This window comes from Choloepus didactylus, chromosome 5 (assembly GCF_015220235.1).
Source record: "Choloepus didactylus isolate mChoDid1 chromosome 5, mChoDid1.pri, whole genome shotgun sequence".
Lineage (NCBI taxonomy): Eukaryota > Metazoa > Chordata > Mammalia > Pilosa > Megalonychidae > Choloepus > Choloepus didactylus.
In genome coordinates, this window is record NC_051311.1 from 126,662,076 (window position 1) to 126,669,552 (window position 7,477).

At 40.5% G+C, this 7,477-nt stretch overlaps 1 long non-coding RNA gene across 1 annotated transcript; it reads left to right on the top strand.

The window, feature by feature from the left end:
• Positions 1 to 4,869: 4,869 nt before the first annotated feature.
• Positions 4,870 to 7,015, top strand: LOC119534457. Its single transcript, XR_005217023.1, has 3 exons — positions 4,870 to 4,926; positions 5,118 to 5,255; positions 6,837 to 7,015. It is a non-coding gene; the product is annotated as an uncharacterized LOC119534457 (long non-coding RNA).
• Positions 7,016 to 7,477: the final 462 nt, after the last annotated feature.

Genomic DNA, 7,477 nt, shown 5'->3' on the forward strand with positions numbered 1-7,477 from the left:
CAAAAAGCAAGAAAGAGCTAAAACTAAAGACCTAACTGAAAAACTTAAAAGCCTTAGAGAAAGATCAGCAAGTAGGTGAAAAGAAATAACAAAGATTAAAGCAGAAATAAAGGAACTGGAGAACCAAAAAACAATAGAGAGGATAAATAAACCAAAAGTTGGTTCTTTGAGAAGATCAACAAGGTTGACAGACCCTTAGCTAGACTGAGAAAGCCAAAAGAGAGATGACCCAAATAAACAGAATCAGAAATGAGAAGGGGATAATTACTGCAGATCCCAAATTTTAAAAAATCATAAGAGGATACTATGAACAACTGTATACCAACAAGCTAGACAATTTAGAGGAAATGGACAGTTTCCTGAAAACAAATGAACAACCTAGACTCACCCAAGAAGAAATAAAAGACCTCAACAAACCAATCATAAGCAAAGAGATACAATCAGACATCAAAAATCTACCTACAAATAAAAGTCCAGGGCCAGACGGCTTCACAGGGAATTTTACCAAACTTTCCAAAAAGAATTGATAGCATTCCTGCTCAAACTCTTTCAAAAAATTGAAGAAAAAGGAACACAACCTAACCCATTTTATGAAACTAATATCACTCTGATACCAAAACAAAATAAAGACACTACAAAAAAGGAAAACTATAGGCCAATCTCCCTCGTGAATACAGATGCAAAAATCCTAAACAAAATACTTGCAAATTGAATCCAAAGGCATATTAAAAGAATTGAATTCTATACCATGACCAAGTGAGGTTTATTCCTGTTTAACATAAGAAAATCAATTAATGTAATTCAACACATTAACAAATCAAAAGAGACAAATCAAATGATCATCTTGACAGATGCTGAAAAAACATTCAATCAAATTCAACATCACTTTTTGATAAAAACACTTCAAAAGGTAGGAATTGAGGGAACCTTCCTCAATATGATAAAGGGCATATATGAAAAACCCATGACCAGCATAGTACTCAACGGTGAGAGGCCAAAAGCCTTCCTAAGATTGGGAAAGAGACAAGGATGCCTACTGTCACCTCTAATATTCAATATTGTGCTAGAAAGTCTAGCCATAGCAATTGTCAAGATAAAAATATAAAAGGTATCCAAATTGGAAAGGAAGAAGTAAAACTGTCATTATTTGCAGATGATATGATCTTACATTTGATAAATCCTGAAAATTTGACTACAAAGCTACTTGAGCTGATAAACAAATTCACCAGTTTGGTGGGATATAAGATTAATGCACATAAGTCAGTAATGTACCTATATACTAGTAATGATCTAACTGAAGAGGCAATCAAAAAAAAAAAAAAATTCCATTCACAATAGCAATTAAAAAAATCAAGTACCTAGGAATAAACTTAGCCAAGGATGTAAAAGACTTCTACATAGAAAATTACAAAATTTTACTAAAAGAAATTTAGAAAGGACCTAAATAGGTGGAAAAATATTCCATGCTCATGGATAGGAAGACTAAATATTATGATGTCAACTCTACCCAAACTGATCTACAGATTCAACACAACCCCAATCCAAATTCCAACAACCTATTTTGCAGACTTGGAAAAGCTAGTTATGAAATTTCTTTGGAAGGGAAAGGGGCCTCAAATTGCCAAAAATATCCTAAAAAAGAAGAACTTTGAAACCCTCTATAAAGCTGCAATGGTCAAAACAGCATGGTATTGGCACAAAGATAGACATATTGATCAATAGAATCAAATTGAGTATTCAGCCACAGACCCCCAGATCTATGGTCGACTGATTTTTGATAAGGCCCCCAAATCCACTGAACCAGGACAGAACAGTCTCTTCAACAAATGGGGGTGGGAGAACCGGGTAGCCGTAACAAAAAGAATGAAAGAAGACCCATACCTCACACTCTATACAAAAATTAACTCAAGTGGATCAAAGACCTCAATATAAGAGACACCACCATAAACTTTCAAAATAGTTAGGAATGGTACAAGCTGATTTGATGAGACAAGCCTCGAGTTTTCATACCAGCTTTAAAAGGAATGCCCTTTTTATCTTGCTGTGCTGAGTTTCTCAATGTCAGTATATTGAGATTTGGGGCCAGAAAATTGTTGTGGGGAATGCCGTCCTGTACATTGTAGGATGTTTAGCAGTGGCTCTGGCCTCTACCTACTAGGTGCCATAACAAACCTACTCCCTCTATGAGTGAAAACCAAAAACGTCTCCAGACATTGCCAAATACATTGAGAACCACAAACTGAGGAAGTAGCACTTCCAGAAGGATACAGATTAGTGTGTTGGAGAATGTTTAGGAAATGAACATGAATGGCAATTTTCTGAAAGTTCCTAGGTAATTCCTTTATCTTTCTCTTTTTTCAACTGCCCCCATGAAATTAGGATTTAGCTCCCTGCTCTGCACACAGCTATGCCTGGCTAGAGTATATCATCTGGTATAGAGGGTCATAGGGGGGATTTTGTCAGTCTTCACAGGAGGGAGCCAATTATTCATGAACAGACCAGAGAAGAAAAACCTTAAATACAATAAAATATATACAATAAGCAATGTTTTATAGTATGTTGTTTACAAAATAGCAGGATTGTGATATTACATCAAACATTTTTCATCTTCATTATTTTCAGTTTACAAAAGTAATATATGCATGCCCAATATAAAAGTTAAAAAAATTAATCATTTTAAAAATCTACAAAAGTAGTACCTGCTATTGAAAAAAAAATGTAGAGAATAAAGGAATGCATAAAACAAAAACAAAAGGATCATCTCCCCAAGCCACTCTCCAGAGGTGGCCATGCTTAATGGCCAGGTGTATAGATGAATGCTTTCACATTGTATTCATATGCAATAATTTCTATGTATTTGCATGTGCACATGTGTATGAAGCTGGTTCACGTAATGCCATGTTGTCTACTGCATGATTATACAAGTAATTCAGTTTTTTCTAAGAATTTGGATAGTGCTTTTCTATATACATATACCACAAATATCCAGCTAATCTTGTATTAATGGGTAGTCAGGTTTTTTACAATTTTTTTGGTACTTCACAAACAATGCAAAAATGATCATCTTTATACATATATATGTGTACTTTTGGAGATATGTGTTTGATAAATTCTTAGAACTGGAGTATCTGCATGAAGGATATATATTGAAAACTTTGAAAGATACTGCTTTCCGTAAAAATTGTAGTAATATAAACTCCTATGGCAGTGTTTAAAAATGTATCAAGTATTAATAATCTTTTAACAATTTTTACCATTATGATAGAAGAGTGAGATCCTATGTTATTTTTTTAAGCACATTATCCAGATATTAAAAAACAAAAAAGTTTAAGTGACATTGAGGAATTTTCCCAAGTTCATAGGAATAGTAAGCGGCAGAGCTCGTCATCAATTCTGGGCTCGTTGACTCCCATGTTCATGCTTTTTCCTTCTCCACAGATTTTCAAACCAGGTTTATCATTGGAACCACCCAGAGAGCTTTAAAATAATACCAATTTGTTCTAATGATTGATCTGTATTGTTTGAGTTCCCCAGTTGATCCAGACAATTAGATGGAAATCAGATTAGATGAGGGAGGATATTCTAAACGTAGCATTCTCAATGGAGGAGGGTGACCCATTGAGAATGTTACCTGCATTTTGTCTTTTCTGTGGGTGCCCTTCATTGTCTCCTATTCATAAAGGGATGGGGACAAGGCAGCCACCGTGACTCATCAACAAGGAATGGAAGATAAACATTCTCCTTCCATGAGGGTGGAAGGGCTAGTCTCAATTTCTAAGGTCCAAGCTATTCCTTATAGAACAGAGGGGATGGGCCACTCTTCCCGTGGGGTAGACCCGTGAGTGAAGGTCCACACTGGCCAGGACAGGAAGCCGAGTGCACGTGGGGCTGCAATGGGGTTGGAACACCAGGCACCAGGGCTGCGACCGGAGCCGCCTCACAGGACCCCACAGCAGGCTGGGGGGCAATGGTCCTGACGCCACCATCCGCAGGCCCTCACCTCACCACCTGCCAGAGAAGCAGAGACACAAGTCCTTCTAGTTCTTGAGAGACCCAGAGCAGAGGAGGAAATACTGGGCTTTTTGCTCATCCAGTGGTTGGCAGCCGCGCCCAGATCTAGTTTACTTTAAGAAATGAAGAAACATGACATTACTTGTATCTCGAGAGCATAGAGCAGTTTATACTGGATACCTGCGGGACACTGTTATCGAGTTCCGACTTGGCGGGCCTGGGCCAGGGGAACTGATCAGCCCCTAGGAAAGGTAGTGGGGCACGGGTGGTAGCGCCCTCCACGGCCCCCCGGGCCTGAGAAAGTGGAGCCGAATGCAGGCCCCATTTCCTCACCCCAAAGTACAACCGTTGGGGAGGGCTTGCCGGAGAACCCCCCCCCCCCCCATGCCTTACCCGCACCCTCCACCTTCTTCGTTACCGGAGCAACTCCCGCCCCTTTTCAAACAACCTCCGTGCCCTCTCAGAACCAATCCAAGCCTTTAACCTCTACAGCTACCCCGCCCTCTATACCGCCCGATATAAGCTTGTACTCTCCCCTAATAAACTCTCTTGGCTTCTTCACCCTAAAAGAAACGTGTCCCGCCTGTTCCTTCTCGCCGCCCTCCACACCTTGCACGCCTCCGCCGGGGACCGGGCCCAGTCCCCCGCCTCGCCCTCGCCTCCGGGAAAGAGCCCCCGCCGCCGGTACCCTCCGAGCAATCCCGAGAGCCTAGGATTTAGCAACCGGCCGCCACCCCCCCCAGACGAGTCAACTGCGACCGCAGATACCTATACAGTGATAAATTATTTTTTTTTCTATGCCCTGGTTTGTATTAAAAATAAATTTCACTTTGCTGCTTTAATTATTCCATCTTTTACAGAGCAAAAATAACTTGGATGATCCCTCCAGAACTTTACAGGGACAGAGGTCTGGAGGTATCTTGGATTGGCTTGGTGTTGTGATCTTGTAGCTTTCTGAATGTATGTATTTTGTTTTTAAAGCAAAAATACCATCCTCCCCAACAATTCTCTAGAGGTAGCTCTTGAAAGATGCTGAATTACAGATCACTTTCCATATTTGTGAATTTGCTGAAAGAGCCTCCATAACCGAGCATTTCTGTTTTCAGACTGTGTCGACTAGAAGAAGATAGCTGGGCAACCTCTGCTCCGTGACTCAAATGGGGTGATCCTGAGCAAGTGTGCCTGGTGCACAGAGATCACCTTGGGGCTCCTTGGCAGCCTGCTTCTGCAAAGGATGGTGCTTGGTAATGAGTTAATTTATATGCAATGTTCAGGAGACCAGGAAGGCAAAATGATGCAGAGGAGGCCCAAGTGCCCAAGTGCCCAAGTGCCAACCAAGAGGCACACCCCTTCAGTAGGCTCAGTTTTGTGGTTAGAGGTGGAATACTTTGCATAAGGATTCAAGAACTGTTTATTAATTAAAGTGGCTCCGTGCCTCTGTGGTATATGTACCAGCCAGAGACACTGTTTTCCTTAAGTTTACACTCACCGATACAAGCCAGTTACTAACTGTATCCCCACTGGAGGAAAATGTATTTCCTACAATGTTGGAAGTAGAGAAGAATTTAGAGATTCATCTAAACTTCACTCCGTCTTTTAAAAAATGAGAATACTGACTCCTAAGAGGTAAATCAACTTGCCCAATGCAACATAACACTAGTCATAAACAAATGCCCCAATATTTTTTGAGTAAAATCCATTTTGTTCAGTTTCAACAATGAGGGCTTTGTAACCATGGAATGAAGATTGTCTAACAGTGCTTCTTGAACTTGGAAGGTGCATAGGAATCCCTGGCTATCTTGTTACAAGGCAGGCGGGGCCTGAGATTCTGCATTTAACAAGCTCCCAGGTGGTGCCAATGCCACTAGCCCACACTTTTGAATATTGAGGGTTTATATGCCACACCCTGGCCTAATGTGCAGGGACCTAAGCCTCCAGCAGAAAGCTATACAGGACTTTCCACTGTGAATTAATACTTCCGTATTCTGATTAGAGATTCCCATCAGATAATTCTTTTTCTATGCCTAAGGCTAATGGTGTCTCTTTTGAGTGTTTCTTTCATCAATAAAGTAAAACTAAGAAGATGGACAATTTAAGTCTTCTAAGTCTGTGAATGCACAAGTTTTACTCCTGAGTGTCCCTGGCAGAGGAACCTTATCATAGTTAAGAAAATTCACATCTGCGCCTCTCACTCATAGCATGTTTGCTTCCTCTTAAGTAATAATCAACATTGCAAAATTGTAACCAGGCAACTAGCAAAACGTTCCCAGGAAATACAACTGCTAGCTTTCACTCATAAAAAGTTCCCTTCCTTAACCCACTTCATTCGCTCCTGCATGCAAGGGTTTCTCAAGCATGCAGGATGGGTCATCTTTTCTGTGGAGGGTGTCCTGTGCATTGTAGGATTTTTAGCAGAATCCCTGGGCTCTACCCTATAGGTACCAGAACCTCCCTGCCTACTCCTCTGAGTTGTGACAACCATAAACCCCCCAGAATTGCCAAACATCCCCTAGGAGGCAAAATTGCCCCCAGTTGAAAACCACTGCTTTAAAAAATAATTTATACGTTAGAAAGGACAACTAGCTTAAAACATAGAATATAATTTTAGATCTGAAAGTGATCTTAGATGTCTTCTAAGTTTGGGGGTCATGCATTATGTTATAGTTTGGAGCTATGTACCCCCAGAAAAACACATTCTTAAACTTAATGCATTCCTGTGGGTGTGAACCCATTGTAAGTAGGGCCTTTTGATAAAGTTACTTCAATTAAGGTGTGGCCCAATTCAATCAGGATGGGTCTTAACCCTATTACTGGGTCCCTTGTAGGTGGAATGAAATTCAGACACACAGAGAGAAAGCCATGGGAATTAAGAAGCTGAAGGTCAACAGAACCCAGAAGAGAAGAGAGAGGCCAGGAAAGTCCCCATGTACACTGCCATTTGACAGAGAAGCCCAGGACCAAGGATCACTGGCAGCCAGCCCCAGGATGCCAGTCTTCAAGAAGAAAGCATCACCCTGATGACACATTGATTTGGACTTTTTTTTTTTTGCCTCAAAACAAAATGAGCCATTAAATTCCCATTATTTAATCCAACCTGTTGCTTGATAGTTGCTTGAGTAGCCCAGGAAACTAAAAAACACTGAGTTCAGATTGAAAACACCATTGTTATTGTTAGGTATAAATCTTTCTGTTCAAATCGTAGATTTATGTATTTGTCAATGTTCCATTTTTAAATGGCACAAACTTCAATTAAGCAAAGTCCCAGACTCCATGTCTGGTTTTAGTCTTTGCTGATGTTGCTGGGGATTGGGAAGGAATTAAATTCCTTTCCCATTGTCATCACTACAAACTTAGAAAAGGTGATACGAGAGCTATAAGGAGCCTCCAACATGTTCCCAGATCAGGGAGCAGCCAGCTGGGTTGTGAGATTCCAGTCTCCCTTTTGATAGGCACTGTCAATATCTTG